General features: G+C 63.6%; 1 protein-coding gene across 1 annotated transcript in view; it reads right to left on the bottom strand.

Moving 5' to 3' along the window:
- GLI1 (GLI family zinc finger 1) overlaps positions 1-14,080 on the bottom strand; it is a 34,900-nt gene extending 20,820 nt beyond the window's left edge. The window contains 1 exon segment of the mRNA XM_074934937.1: positions 13,459-14,080. The gene's annotated coding sequence lies outside the window, so the exon portion shown is untranslated.
- Positions 14,081-15,974: the final 1,894 nt, after the last annotated feature.

The raw sequence follows: 15,974 nt of genomic DNA, 5'->3' as shown, positions 1-15,974 counted from the left end.
GCTACCTCTCACAAAGACGTGCACACACCACCCACCCAGCAAGTGCATGCACACCACACAGACTGTACATACAACACACACACGCTCACATGCACGCCACACAGACTGTACATACAACGCACACGCGGCCACATGCACGCCACACAGACTGTACATACAACGCACACGCGGCCACATGCACACCACACAGACTGTACATACAACGCACACACGGTCACATGCACACCACACAGACTGTACATACAACGCACACACGGCCACATGCACACCACACAGACTGTACATACAACGCACACGCGGCCACATGCACACCACACAGACTGTACATACAACGCACACACGGTCACATGCACACCACACAGACTGTACATACCACACACACATGGTCACATGCACACCACACAGACTGTACATACAACACACACACGCGGCCACATGCACGCCACACAGACTGTACATACAACGCACACACGGTCACATGCACACCACACAGACTGTACATACAACGCACACGCGGCCACATGCACGCCACACAGACTGTACATACAACACACACACGGTCACATGCACGCCACACAGTCTGTACATACAACGCACACGCGGTCACATGCACGCCACACAGACTGTACATACAACGCACACGCGGCCACATGCACACCACACAGACTGTACATACAACGCACACGCGGCCACATGCACACCACACAGACTGTACATACAACGCACACACGGCCACATGCACACCACACAGACTGTACATACAACACACACACGGTCACATGCACGCCACACAGACTGTACATACAACGCACACACGGCCACATGCACGCCACACAGACTGTACATACAACGCACACGCGGCCACATGCACACCACACAGACTGTACATACAACGCACACACGGTCACATGCACACCACACAGACTGTACATACAACGCACACACGGCCACATGCACACCACACAGACTGTACATACAACACACACACGGTCACATGCACGCCACACAGACTGTACATACAACGCACACACGGCCACATGCACGCCACACAGACTGTACATACAACGCACACACGGCCACATGCACACCACACAGACTGTACATACGACGCACATGCGGTCACATGCACACCACACAGACTGTACATACGACGCACACGCGGCCACATGCACACCACACAGACTGTACATACAACACATATGCGGTCACATGCATTCCACACGGGCTGTACATACAACGCGCACACACGGACACGTGCACGTCACACAGACTGTACACAGAACGCACACATGCCATTACATGCACGCATGCAGAGCACACGCACACACACACATGCTGCTACATACACAGCACACACGTGCACCCCACATACACCGCATGCACATTCGCAGCCCGCAGGCGGCCACCCCACGTCCCCACCTCACCCCGCTCCACACTGAGCCGCGTCCAGGGGCGCGCCCGGCCACCCACACACATGCCAATACGGCTCTGTCCTGGTGAACAGAACAGGGATAAATTGGGCCACTCTGCCCGCCCCTCCCCCAGACAGTTTCCGGGCTGGAGCCGGGGCTGGGGACCAGTTGTCCCCTCCTGGGCCTAACCCCGTGTTTCTCCCAGCCCAGCGGGGGCACCCCATCTCCAGGCCATGCCGGGGAGCACCCCCCGGCCTCCCAAGGCTGTTCACCCCCTGTGGCTGCCCAGGACCTGTCCGCGGGGGGCCCAGCATGCGGCTCGGGGGTTTGAACCGGCCCTGGGGGCTGTGGATTAAAGGGGGTGAGATGCCAATTCCCCCCCCACACACACACACACCCCAGCAGGAAGATTTGGGGCGGGAGGGGCAGCAGAAGAGATGAGCTCCCGTCCCAGCAGCCAATGGGAACGACGAGGCAGCTCCCTCATGCGCGCCCCCCCCCCTTCCCGGCCCAGCCGGCCCCGGCCCACCCAAGTAGCAGCCTATGGGCATAAATTTGAGAGCCAAGCGCAGGCTGGATTGAAGGGAACCTTCCCTGCCAAGAAACTCAAACTGACACACATTCCTCCCGCGCCTGCCAAGAGCCCGGGCTGCGGCCAGAGGCTGCAGCGCCCGGCGCGAGGCCTTGGCCTTCACCGCCCAAACGCCGCTCGCCGGGCACGGGGGGGCAGGGGCGCTGGCCTCCCGCAAACCCCTCGGAAAGCGGCCCCCTGGCTTGTGTTTCCCAAGGACCCTGGAGAGAGAGAGAGAGAGAGAGAGAGATGTATGGGGATAGATGGGGGGTGCATGGGGATAGATAGATAGAGGGGGTGGATGGGGATAGATAGATAGATAGATAGAGGGGGTGTATGGGGATAGATAGATAGATAGATAGATAGAGGGGGTGTATGGGGATAGATAGATAGATAGATAGATAGATAGATAGATAGATAGAGGGGGTGTATGGGGATAGATAGATAGATAGATAGATAGATAGAGGGGGTGTATGGGGATAGATAGATAGATAGATAGATAGATAGAGGGGGTGTATGGGGATAGATAGATAGATAGATAGATAGATAGATAGATAGATAGAGGGGGTGTATGGGGATAGATAGATAGATAGATGAGGTGGATGGGGATAGATAGAGGGGGTGGATGGGGAGAGAGACCCCAAGCTGGCCATGGTCTCTGTTTCCATCCCGACTCCCCTTCCATATCTGGGGGAACGTCCCCCCAGCTCCCCCAGAACAAACCCTGGACGGAAGGTGACATTTCTCCCCACTCTACGGGCAACAGCTTCTGAGCCAGACGCTTGGAGGCCCCAGGAAAAGTCTCCGGGCTTGGGACTCCCCCCCACCCCGTGCCCCCTGTTCGAACCGGAAGGACGCACAGAGCTGACACATCAGCCTCCCGCCTGCCCGGCCTGGGACCCGCTGTCAGTGAGGCAGGAGGGGGTAGGGAATGGGACTGGGACTTTCCACTCTGGGGGCTGCTGGCTCTGCTCCAGCCCCAGGGCCTGGCTGGGGCAGGCGGGGGAGGGAATGGGAGATGGGGCCTCTTCCCACTCACTTGTAGGTCGGGAACCAGGGAGCCTGCAGGGGAATCCCCAGGGCCGCCCTCTCTGGGCCACTGAGTAAATGGGGTGGCTACATAGTCCGTGAAAAGTGCAGGTTACAAAACGTGCACATGTGACCCCCCCCACCCGCCCCGATCCCAACCTGCAGGCCCTGGTAGCCCAGCCCTGGGCTCCCTCCACCCCCCAGCCCTGCCCCCTGAGCTCCTCCGGTGCCCCTCACTCCCGACCTGCAGCCCCTGCTAGCCCAGCCCTGGGCTCCCTCTACCCCCCAGCCCTGCCCCTCTCTGCCAGCTCTGCCCCCCCCATCCCTCTGTTTCCCGGGGTGAAGCTTGAGGGCTTCTCCCAGAAGCGTTTTTCCAGATGGCGCAGCCCCGCCACCGCAGGGTTAAGAGCCCCCCCAGCCCCACTGCTGGGGGACCTGACGTCAGGCTGGATTAGGCCGAGATCCCAGGGCCCAGACGGCTGCTGGCCCGGCAGCCACAGCCCCCCCCCCCGGCAGCCGCTCAGTGACCCGGGGTCAGCCAAGTGCCCGATTGGTTTAACCCTGCGCGGCCTTAGGGAAACCGCTGCTCCGGCTCCAGCGCAGATCGGCCTTCCCCCCGCCCACGGAGAGCCGGCCCCAGGGCTACCCCCCACTCCGCAGGGCGTGCCCCAAGCATGGCACCGCCCAGCCTGCCAGCCGCACCCATCCAGTGCCACTCCCCAGCCACGCTGGTTGCATAAGGGACGGGAAGATGGGGGCAGCCCCTGGAGAACGAGCTTCCTCGGGCCCCCCCCCATGGGTTTCCCGCGCCCAGAAGTCACTGAACGACCGGCCAGGGACCAGATGGGAGCCAGAGCCCCCTAGAGGGGAAAGGTCCCATTTCCCACCCTCCTGAGCCAGCCCCTGCCCCGGCGGCAGACCCCCCTCCCTCCCCCACATGCTGATACAGGCTGGGGCTGGGTCACGGAGAAAAACGAAATCACCAGTCAGCTGGGGCTGGGGGACACTATGGCCAAAAGCCCCCGAGGTTCCCCGAGAAGGGCCAGGCCGGCCCCTGCTCTCCCTGCCCCGAACGAGGCCTTGTGTCTCTGTCCCAGCCCCCCGCCGCGCCTGACCCCTCCGTGGGGCCGCCCGCCTCATTCAATCCACGCTGCTAATCTGCCCGGGCCAGACAGCTGCCTCAAAGCCCCTTGCTTCAGGTTCAGGGGCTCTGAAAGGAGCTTGATCCCCATGGCGGGGGAGGGCCGGGCACCGGTTCCAAGGTGGTCCGCTGGCCCGGGGGCTGGGAGAGTCGAGGACGGGGCTGGGGCCGGGTCGGCCAGGCCAGCGCCGGGCCCCAGTGTCTGCAGGCACCTTCCCCTGGACTCCCCTCCAGCAAAGCCTCTGGGGCTCCCCACTGCTTTCATAGGAGACGCCCCCTCCCCCACCGCCCTCCGTGCTGACCTGCAGAGCTGTCGGGGGCGCCAGCATCCCACACGCTGGCTGGGACAGGGCCGCCCACGAGTCTGTCCCCGCCCCAGCTGCGGAGCCCAGCTGCTTGAATGGGGAGACTCAGGCCCCTGCTCCAGAGACCCCGGTTCAGTTCCCAGGCGTGGGGCATGCACCCCGCTGTCCTAGCGACGCCCTGCTCTGGGGGCTGGGGGCCCCGCGGCTCTGGGGGGCTTTGCCCCTGGCCCTTCACCCCTCCATTATCATCCTGGGCAAGCCGGTAAACCCACGTGGGGCTGGCCAGCTGAGCTCCCGGCAGTGCCCAGTAAGGGGGCCTGGGTGGGCTGGTACCGAGCTGGGGGACGGCACCCCTCCCTGCCCCCGGGCCACCCAACAGCTGGAACCTCTGGCTTTGCACCCACATCCAGTGACACATGGGCACGTGGCACACCGAGACCTGCGCACACGGAGAACTACAAACACCCAGACCTACACGCCCCCTACACACACACACACACACACCTGCCTACACACATACCCAGACCTACACACCCAGACCTACACACGCACACACAGACGTACTCACAGACATACACACACACACCTACACTTGCACAGATGTGAGGGGCGCCGGCCGAGCTGGGGGAGGGAGCCCAGGACTGGGCTGGCAGGGGCTGCGGGTTGGGAGTGAGGGGCAACGGCAGAGCTGGAGGGAGCCCAGGGCTGGGCTGGCAGGGGGCTGCGGGTCGGGAGTGAGGGGCACCGGCAGAGCTGGGGGGAGCCCAGGGCTGGGCTGGCAGGGGGCTGCGGGTCGGGAGTGAGGGGCACCGGCTGAGCTGGGGGAGAGAGCCCAGGGCTGGGCTGGCAGGGGGCTGCGGTCGGGAGTGAGGGGCACCGGCAGAGCTGGGGGGAGCCCAGGGCTGGGCTGGCAGGGGGCTGCGGGTCGGGAGTGAGGGGCGCCGGCAGAGCTGTGTGCAGAGGACCCCGAGACCATCACCTGCCCTGTCTGGTCTCCGCTCCTGCCCACCCAGCCGCCCGGCTCAGCCCAGGGCCGGCCCGTTGCAGAGCCGGGAGCGCTCAGGCCGGGTGTGCCCGCCGGCAGGGCCGCCTGCTCTTGCTCGGTGGTCCGGGGGCTGCGGGGAGACAGCCACGCTGCACATGTGGGGCTAAGCATCCGCCTGGCTGGGAGTCCGCCCGCCGGGAGCCCCTGCTGGCCCAGCTCCCTCCCACGCGGCCACTGGGGCAGGACCTCGCTCAGCGTTGCCCCTCCCCTTGCCCCAGACCCTCACGGGCGAGGGGCCGGACTCGCAACAGGCCGGCAAGCCAGGAAGTCCTGCCTTGCTGAAGGCAGGACATCCAGGTAGGGTCACACAGCAACCAATCAGCCTTGCCGGGGCAGTGACACCACCTCAGGTCTCGTGGGATGATGGCCAAGGGGTGGGTGTCTCCCCCAACAGGGAAGACAAGGGGGTGGGGATCAAACCCCGAAATCTCAGCACTCCCTATGACGGATCACCATAAATATCCCAGTTTCTCTGCGGTCAGCAGCTCCTCCGCCCCGCTCCGAGAGGCACCTGTCACTGACGCTAACGAGCACCAAGCTCAGGAGCTCCCAGACCACATCCTCCTCAGAGCCAGAGAATGGGGAGAGACTCTTGGGGTTTGTGGTCTGGTGGACTGGTCCAAGTCCCCCACTCTTACTGTCCGCATCTAATTCACAACGACTTCCCCGGTTAGCTTGTGGAACTCATTGCCACAAGAGTGGGATGCAACCGAGGATGGGGAAGGACAGTGTGATGCTGGGAAGGGGGAGGGGGAGCATGGCGGAGGGATCAAACCCCTCCTGCTTTGGGGCAGGAAGCCTCCTATCGGCAGTTCACCCCACAAGCGCCTCCTGCAGGAAGCCACTGGAGGAGACAAGAAACTGGGCTTGAAGCCCCTGGGTCTGAGCCAGGAAACACTGCCTGGCCGTTCCTACGTCCCTAGACACCAGCCTCCCAGCCATGCCCCAAGCCCGGGTCCCACGAGATCCGTACCAAGGAGCCCGCAGAACCACGCAAATTGGCATCGCCAGCACACCCGCTCAGCTCTGGAACGCCCGGCACCGAGGGATGATAGTGGGTCGCTGGGTGTAGTCCTGGCCTGAGTGTTGAGATCCTGGGAGGGGGGAGCCCCAAACTCCCCCTGACTCCTCCTCATCCCTGGATGTGGAGCGGCCGAAACCCGGTTCTGTTTTCGCTGCTTCTTCCCCCTCCTCTCAGCTGCTCCTCTTGTTACTCTGCAGCTGGGTGGGGGTAGGTGGTGGGGCGACACCCCCTTGCTGGGTGCCCTGCGGGGGGCTCTGCAGCCCCTCGCCTCCGCCAGGAAGCCATCACTGCAGCCTCCTGGCACTGGGGAAACTGAGGCAGAGCGCAGGCAAGTGACTTCAGACCCACAGACACACCACATGTCCGAGTCAGCAAGAGAACCCAGCTGCCCCCACAGGAAGGGGCTGGGCAGAGACGCTCATAAAGCCAACTTGGAGGGGATATTCCCCCTCCTTCCCGGCTGATTCAGAGGGAGACGCGCCAGCCGGGATGCCTCGATGAGGCCCCAGAGCAAGAACTGGGCTGGATAGACGCCCTCGAGGGGATGGCGGGGGGGACGACGACTGTGATTTAGGGACAGTCGCTCCCATGCGGCTGCCCTCTGCATGGGAGCCCACGGCACAATGGGGCTGGGCCCCTTAGAATGTAAAAGGTCACCCAGCTGCCACCAGGTGTGGGCTGTTCCCAGCCCCCGCCCACCCTCCCAGCGGGCATCGAGTTACGGGATTCTCCAGCTCCGGGCTCAGCTCCAGCTCCCAGCCTCTCCCTTTGTGCCCCATGGCCCCGACATGTTGCAAGGTGTCTGCAATGAATCACTGCACGGGACGGAGGCTTCTCTGAAGCGGGCAGCCTCGCCCGGCTCGGCATGCCACATTACCAGCAGGCCAGGTGCCTGCCTCTGCCAGCGCCCCTCATTCCTGACCCGCAGCCCCCGGCCAGCCCAGCCCTGGGCTCCCCCACAGCTCTGCCGTTGCCCCTCACTCCCGACCTGAACCTAACTGTACCAAGCATGTGATGGAAATACCCGGCCCGGTTGAGCCACGGCCAGTTCACGGGCTGTGAACCAGCAGCCGCCCTGAGTGCATGTCTGAGACACCGGGAAGGGCTGTGATCAGAGGCAGCCTCCCCCACAGCTCTGGAGCTGCAGACCCCACGCGGCCTGCGGTCCCCGGGCCCAGCGGCCCCCCGCTCGCCGAGGGCTGGCGCAGAGCTGACGGGAGCCTGCGCTGGGCTGGGGCCGAGGGCTGAGCCACACGGAGCCAGATGCACAAATAAACAAGGAGCAAATGCAGATGGATGGCGGGTGGGGGCTGCGGGGCCCCAGCCTGAAGCCCTCACCCCTCATCGGGCAGGGTCCTCGCACCCCATTGGGCGCACCTGACACCCAGGGAGCAGCACCGAGATCACCTGGATACGATGGGGCCGGGCCCCCTGCCCTGTGCCCAGCCTGGGACCCACCCCGGCTCCCACTTCTTCAGCAGCCAAAGACCTGCAGGGACCAACCAGGGATTAAGTGAAGCCTGAGTCAATGGCTCAGAGTCATTACCCCAGAGGGGCGAAGGGACTTGTCTAAATTCACACCCAGAGTCAGTGGTGAAGGCGTGAGCAGAACCCAGGCGTCCTGGGGCTCCCCTTCCCCCCGGCTCTAACCCACTAGTCCCCACTGGCCTCCCAGACCTGGCGATAGGACCCAGGCGTCCTGGCTCCCAGCCCGCCCTCCCCACGCCGCCCTGCTCTACCTTTCCACCCCCCAGCTCTTACTGCACTGTCAGAATAGCTACAGGTTTCTCAGTCCAAACAATGAGATTATTTTAAATTGACATTTTACCTTAAAAAACCCAGCCACCGCCAGCCAAGCCCTGCCAGCCATCCTGCCCAGAAACCCAGCACCCCTGGGACAGCCGTGACCCCCACACAAAGCAATAACTGCCCCATCCCTGCAGGTAGCTGGGGCAGGCCCCACCGGCTCCTGGACGCCATGGGACAGACCCTTCGGCCCGGATTCTCCAAAGGGCGCAGCGCAGATGCGTTACTTGGGAAGTGCCTGAGCAGGGGGCCCATGTCGGGCCCCAGAAAATGAGGCCCATGGAGCCGAGCCCGGTGGCAGTTACGCCCAGGGAGCCGGGAGCCAAGCAGGGGCCTGGGTGTGTTCCTGTCCGGACATGAACTCGCACTGGGTTAGTTAAATGGGAGTGAACCCATTCCTCAGCGACTTTAGCTCAGTGGGTCTAAACTGGTTTAACAAGGGTCTTGTCTACATGACTTAATTTCAAGCCAGTCGCTGCCCTGCTTTGGGTCTCAGCAGCGGCAGTTCGCATCCCGCCGGTTCCCAGTCGAAGTGGGTGTGAAGCTGGACAAAGCTGCTCCTGTCCGGGAAGCAGCGCGCACCAGGTCCCTCTGTGTTCACCTCTTACGGGGGTCCCAGCCCAGTTTCCCCATGGAGATGGGGCCTCGCGAGGTTTGGTGAAACGGGGGCAAATGGAGGGGTCAGCCAGCATCAGCTGAATCGAAATAAGGCAGGTACAGGCTGAAATCAGAGCATCCGCACCGCACCCCAGCGTTGGCTGCTGTGCCCGAGGCCTTAGACCGAAATGGATCAGCTGCCCGGTGTTACCTCCCCCGGACCCTTCTCCCTGGGGAGACAACGACCCGCGTGGGAGCTGGCTCCCCGCCACTGAAGCTTTGCTGCCAGCCTGCAGTGCGTCAGCGGGGCCTGCCTGGTTCCTAGCAGATCGGTGTCTGCAGTGCCAAGGCCGCCCGCGCCCCTGGCCCTGTGGCAGAAGGCTTAGCAGAGAGGCCGAGGGCTGGGCGGGCCACGGTGTGTGAGCTCCCATCAGGGTGGAGACGCTTGGGCAGTGTTTGTAGGTAGTGATCTCGGATGGGGTCTGTGCAGTGCCCGGCCCGGCGGGGCCCTGATCTCGGGTGGGGTCTGTGCAGTGCCCGGCCCGGCGGGGCCCTGATTTCGGGTAGGGTCTGTGCAGTGCGTGGCCCGGCGGGGCCCTGATCTCGGGTGGGGTCTATGCAGTGCCCGGCCCGGCGGGGCCCTGATCTCGGGTGGGGTCTGTGCAGTGCCCGGCCCGGCGGGGCCCTGATCTCGGGTGGGGTCTATGCAGTGCGTGGCCCGGCGGGGCGCTGATCTCGGGTAGGGTCTGTGCAGTGCGCAGCCCGTCGAGGCCCTGATCTCGGGTGGGGTCTGTGCAGCGCCCGGTCCAGAGGGGCCCTGATCTCGGGTGGGGTCTGTGCAGTGCCTGGCCCGGTGGGGCGCTGATCTCGGGTGGGGTCTGTGCAGTGCCCGGCCCGGCGGGGCGCTGATCTTGGGTAGGGTCTGTGCAGTGCCCGGCCCGGCGGGGCCTTGATCTCGGGTGGGGTCTGTGCAGTGCCCGGCCCGGCGGGGCCCTGATCTCGGGTGGGGTCTGTGCAGTGAGCAGCCTGGCGGGGCCCTGATCTCGGGTGGGGTCTGTGCAGTACCCGGCCCGGCGGGGCCCTGATCTCGGGTGGGGTCTGTGCAGTGCCCGGCCCGGCAGGGTGCTGATCTCAGGTAGGGTCGGTGCAGTGCCCGGCCCGGCGGGGCCCTGATTTCGGGTAGGGTCTGTGCAGTGCGTGGCCCGGCGGGGCGCTGATCTCGGGTAGGGTCTGTGCAGTGCGCAGCCTGGTGGGGCCCTGATCTCGGGTGGGGTCTGTGCAGTGCCCGGCCCGGCGGGGCGCTGATCTCGGGTAGGGTCTGTGCAGTGCCCGGCCCGGTGGGGCCCTGATTTCGGGTAGGGTCTGTGCAGTGCGCAGCCCGGCGGGGCCCTGATCTCGGGTGGGGTCTGTGCAGTGCGCAGCCCGGCGGGGCCCTGATCTCGTGTGGGCTGTGTGCAGTGCCCGGCCCGGCGGGGCGCTGATCTCGGGTAGGGTCTGTGCAGTGCCCGGCCCGGCGGGGCGCTGATCTCGGGTAGGGTCTGTGCAGTGCCCGGCCCGGCGGGGCGCTGATCTCGGGTAGGGTCTGTGCAGTGCCTGGCCCGGCGGGGCCCTGATCTCGGGTAGGGTCTGTGCAGTGCGCAGCCCGGCGGGGCCCTGATCTCGGGTGGGGTCTGTGCAGCACCTGGCCCGGAGGGGCCCTGATCTCGGGTAGGGTCTGTGCAGCACCCAGCCCGGCGGGGCCCTGATCTCGGGTGAGGTCTGTGCAGTGCCCGGCCCAGCGGGGCGCTGATCTCGGGTGAGGTCTGTGCAGTGTGTGGCCCGGCGGGGCGCTGATCTCGGGTAGGGTCTGTGCAGTGCCCGGCCCGGTAGGGCCCTGATCTCGGGTGGGGTCTGTGCAGTGCCCGGCCCGGAGGGGCCCTGATCTCGGGTAGGGTCTGTGCAGCAAACCCGGCCCGGCGGGGCCCTGATCTCGGGTGAGGTCTGTGCAGTGCCCGGACCAGCGGGGCGCTGATCTCAGGTAGGGTCTGTGCAGTGCCCGGCCCGGCGGGGCCCTGATCTCAGGTGAGGTCTGTGCAGTGCCCAGCCCAGTGGGGCGCTGATCTTGGGTAGGGTCTGTGCAGTGCCCGGCCCGGCGGGGCCCTGATCTCAGGTGGGGTCTGTGCAGTGCCCGGCCCGGCGGGGCGCTGATCTCGGGTGGGGTCTGTGAAGTGCCCGGCCCGGTGGGGCCCTGATCTCAGGTGGGGTCTGTGCAGTGCCTGGCCCGGTGGGGCCCTGATCTCAGGTGGGGTCTGTGCAGCGCCCGGCCCGGCGGGGCCCTGATCTCGGGTGGGGTCTGTGCAGTGCCTGGCCCGGTGGGGCCCTGATCTCGGGTGGGGTGTGTGCAGCGCCCGGCCCGGCGGGGCCCTGATCTCGGGTGGGGTGTGTGCAGCGCCCGGCCCGGCGGGGCGCTGATCTCAGGTGGGGTCTGTGCAGTGCCCAGCACATTGGGGCCTCGATCATGGGTGGCACCTCCCGGCGTTACCATAACACACCTCCTGACGAGCCACGACAGAGGGATTCTCCCCTCCCCGCCCAGTCACGTCACATCTCTGTGGCAAGCCCAGGAACTGCTGATGCAGCAAAGTGGGGCTCAGGACCCCTGGGCTAGGCAGCAGGATTCCCCGGGTGGGGCAATGGCTGGGCACCTCCCGCCCTCTGGGAATGCTTCCCGGTGGCTTCTGGGAAGCTCATCCAGGGAGAGCGAAATCCTCGGCCTAACCCTGAATGGGCACTGCCAGCAGTGCCCAGCAGCCAGCCAAGGGAGCTGTGTCCCAGGGGTGCGGCTGGTTCGTGCCCGGGATCCACCTCCCACTGCCCAGGGAGGTCAGGCTCTGGCCGTCACGCTGGAGATGGGCCTGCAAAGACCCTCGGGCAGGGCACGGGCCGTGGGCAGCGGCGGGCGGGGCCCCGCGTCTCTCCAGGTGCCACCCGGCTATGCATGGGGTGGGGAGGGGCTGGGCCTTGCCCTCGCGTCTCTCCAGGTGCCACCCGGCTATGCATGGGGTGGGGAGGGGCTGGGCCTTGCCCAGTGGAACCGATGGGGGCTAGAGGGCACCTGGGGGGGGCTCCTGGCAGGGCCTGGGGCTCTGCTGGGTCTGGGCAGGGCACCGGGTGCCACGAACGAGCGGGATGGCGCCCTCCTGGCACCAGGCGCATCAGGGCTTCCCACTGGCGACAGACGGGCTGCCCCAAGGGTGCCCGCTTATCACCCCGGCCCCACTGCCCGATCCGCCCCGGACGTGTGTCCCAATCTGGACGCAGCGCCGGATCCGCGGCTCCCACGGGGCCTCGGCAGCCACCCCGCTCCCTTCTCCTGGACCTCGGGCTGGAGAACGGGGGCCTCCCCACCCACCCCCAGGCACAGCCTTTGCCTTCGCCTTCTGCCTGCACCTGTCCCTGGAGGCTCCACCCCCCACCCCCTTCCTCCATCAGGTCGGTCCCCGCGCCGCCCACCCACCCAGCCAGCTCCAGCCTCTGCCGAGCACAAGTGCGCCAGGGTCTCCCTGGGTGATCTCGGCCCAGCCACCAGGCGTGCGTGCGGGTCTCTCCACATCACAATAAAGAAACGCGCGATGTCATTTCCCTTGCGCGGAGCCCTCCACCGGCCCCTTCCCCCCCCGGATTTTCTGAACCTAATCTGAGCCCCCAGCCAGCTGCAGGAACGGGGCTCTCTGGGCCGCTCAGGACATCAGCACCGCTGGGTGCGCCGGGAGCGGGACAGACGGATGTGTCAGCCAGTCAATCCGGGCCTGCTGGGGGTGGGAGAGCCCCAAACAAACCCTCAGCCAAGCTCCATGGACTGGCACCCACCGGAGACCTGGCCTGACTTGTGGCGAAGAAGGAGGGGGAGGCCGCCCCCAGCCCAGGGATTGTTTCGCCAAGTTCACAAAGCAAGACAAATTGCAGTGGTGCGAAAAGCAAACGCAGTAAAAGCCGGGGGAAAAGCGCCTACTTGGGCTGCGTAATCCCTGCCTGACAAATTGCAATTTGGCAAAGTAATTTACCCCCCTCCCCCCACTCCCATCTGATTTAATTGGATCTGATCCGATTCCAGAAGTTGGGAGCCTCCTGGATTGTTTTGCCAAAAGGAGAGGGAGGGAGGAGGGGAAAAAAGCAACTTGGTAACTTTGCAAAATTAGACTTGGGTGAAGGGAAATTTACTGTCAAGTCAGCTGGGTTTTGTTGGCCATGGGGCACTCGGGAATTCTAGCTACGGTTGTGTTTTCCCCGTAGGCACAGAAGTTTGGTGTCACGGAATAGCTACTCCCGCATCTTGTGGAGTCGAGAAAGGATCAAGTCTTTCTAAAGGTGTGTGTGGTTTTAAAAACACCAAAATTAAAGTCATTCCGGCAGGTCCTGAGACAAAGCGTCCCATAAGCAAAACCATCCCTTGAACCAGAAACCGTTCAGCTGGGCAAAATTCCTGTTCCCCCTCAAAACTGTAGTTAATATTTTTTTTAAAGAATTATTTTTAAAAAATGCAGCGTACCTTTGGGAGCCGGAATGGGCTGGTGACTCGCGCTCCAAGGGAAGGATCCTTTTCTTTTCCTTTTTGATGTTTTCTCCCCCAAAATCGCACCCTTTGGTGCCTCGACGCTGAAGTTCCACTTTTCGGGGCACTTCGCTTCTTTCCAGGAGAAAAACGTAACATCCAGAGAAACGATTAAAAACAAAATCCCAAACCAGCGGCGACAAAGATCATTCGTCTTCCCCTTCACAAAACTTTCCCCATCTTTCTTTTCCCTTGAAATCCACCAAAAGAAAAAAAAATGGTTAAAAAAAAAGTGATTTTTGTCTGCCCGACGCAGGCCGGGTTATAAATATTCCATTCTCAGACTGGAGCCCAGGACCACCTTGGAGAAGGAAGTCTTGTTTTTCTTTAAGAAACTTTCCCGATGATTTCTTGAGTCTTTCCACATGGGAGAGCGACTCAGTGTTAGGCTGCTGGGCTTTGATGCAGCGCTGGGGATTTGGGGGAAGTGTCAGGACAGACACACACACACACAAAATTCTCTTTCTTTGCCCCTTTCAAGTTGTGGAGCAGTTTTTCGAAGCTTTTTTTTTTTTTTAAGAAAAACTTTTAAGGCTGAATGTGGAGGAGGGCTGAGCTCTGTGTGAGGCTGTGTGAGGGAAGACCCTGGGACTGAATTCACACAGCATGCTGTCTACAATTTCAGAGACACTTTGAAAACCTGGGATGGATCTGTGCACACACACACACACACACACACACACACAGAGCTGTGGGCGTGCTCACACACACACACACACACACGCACAAGGCAGCAGGAAGCCAAACCCTGCTGCAAACTCACAACTTTCCCCACCCAAGCGCCATCTCGGGGGGTTTTCACGCCCGCCACCTGCCCGCCTGGCCCTAGAAGGCCGTTTGCGGTGCTAGGTGTTGCGCTTTGGACCCATCCAGCTCCCTGGGGCTGTACAGGAGCAGAGGAGTTCATGGGAAGAGGAAAGCGGGAGGGGGCATCAGGGCCACGCAGAAGTTTTGGGGAGGCCCAAGGCAAAATCTGAACCTGAGGCCTCCCACCCCTCCAAAAAAATACCCTGGAGAGGAAGAGGCCAGGGCAGGGCACTGGGCCTGGCTCCCGGTTCTGGGCAATGCCCCCTGGCGCACATGGTCACAGCGCCACTTGGGTTTGGGGGGGCGGCCGGGACCCCATGCAGCAGACTGCAACGCCTCTGGCTCACATTCCACGGGCTTGGGGGCAAACGGGGGGGCTCTTCTCCGCGCCGTGGGAGAAGTTGGCAGGTGGAGGGGAGCCGTGGGTTGGAGCCAGTTCTCGAAGGACTGGGGTGCCCCCCCCAAGTGTCATGGCAAAGGGCATCCCCAGCGAGTGGTTCGCAAAATCGGGGTCTGGAATGAAACATCTCCAGGGGCTGAGGTTTTCCAAAGCCTCAGGTTTGGGCAGATTTTCAGGGGGGGACATCCCTGGAGCAATGAGTTGGGGCAGCGACAGGGAAACCTCTGTCCACCCCCAATGCCCCAGCCCTGCCATCTGGGGGGACGGGGAGCGGGGGGGGGTTGCACCTTCCCTCTCTGGCCTCTCCTCTGGGGCTGCCGGCAAAGGGTCCCCGGGAAATGGTGTCGCATTTGACGTTTAAACTCCCTGTTTCTTTGGGGGGTTTTGGAGGGGGGAGGAGACTACAGCTGTGGGGACCCCCCTATGGTTGGCTGTCAATCTGACAGCGACGTGTGTCATTTGGGACATGCCCGTGGCATGAGCCGGCTCTGGATCGTGCCCATCCCAGGCCTCGGCAGGGCTCCAAGTGGCTGGGCCTGGCAGAGCAACTAGGGAGCCACGAATCCAGCCCAGGCTGCAAGGGCGAGGTGATGTCACCCCACAGCGGGATGACCTCACAGGGCCCACGATGATGTCAGGCCACAGGGAAATGATGTCACGCTCTGGGGGGTGGGAGCCAAGAGCCCACGTGATGACATCATGCCCTCAATGAGTGAGGTCACCTCATGGGGTGGGGTCACGCTGTGGTGCCCTGTCGCCGTGGGATGTCACGCGGTGATGTCACGCTGCTGTCACCTCATCATGTGATGTCATGCGGTGATGTCATGCTGTTGTCACCTCGTAGTGTGATGTCACGCTGCGATGACGCAATCTCATTGCGTGCTGGGGATGTAAACGCCGGGCTGGTGTCAGCCCAGGGGCCGGACACATAAAGGCCAGTGACCCCGACCGACCGCTGGACCTGGCCTGCCCCCACATCCCCATGAGAGCTGGGGCACAGCTCTCCCCGCCCCCAAGGCTCACCCCCGCACCGCGTGCCCCCCCCAAGACTCACCCTCCCACAGCTCTCCCCCTGCCCAAGGCTCAACCCCCACAGCTTTCCCCACCACAGCTCTCCACCCCCCCAGCTATCCCCCCCAGCGCCCCCCCAAGGCTCACCCCCCTTAGCTCTCCGCCTCCCCAAGGCTCAGCCCCCCCATAGCTCTCTGCCCCCCCAAGGCTCACCCCCCATGGTTTCCATGCCCCC

This window comes from Natator depressus, chromosome 20, assembly GCF_965152275.1.
Source record: "Natator depressus isolate rNatDep1 chromosome 20, rNatDep2.hap1, whole genome shotgun sequence".
Classification (NCBI taxonomy): domain Eukaryota; kingdom Metazoa; phylum Chordata; order Testudines; family Cheloniidae; genus Natator; species Natator depressus.
This window is presented reverse-complemented; position numbering and strand designations above follow the sequence as displayed.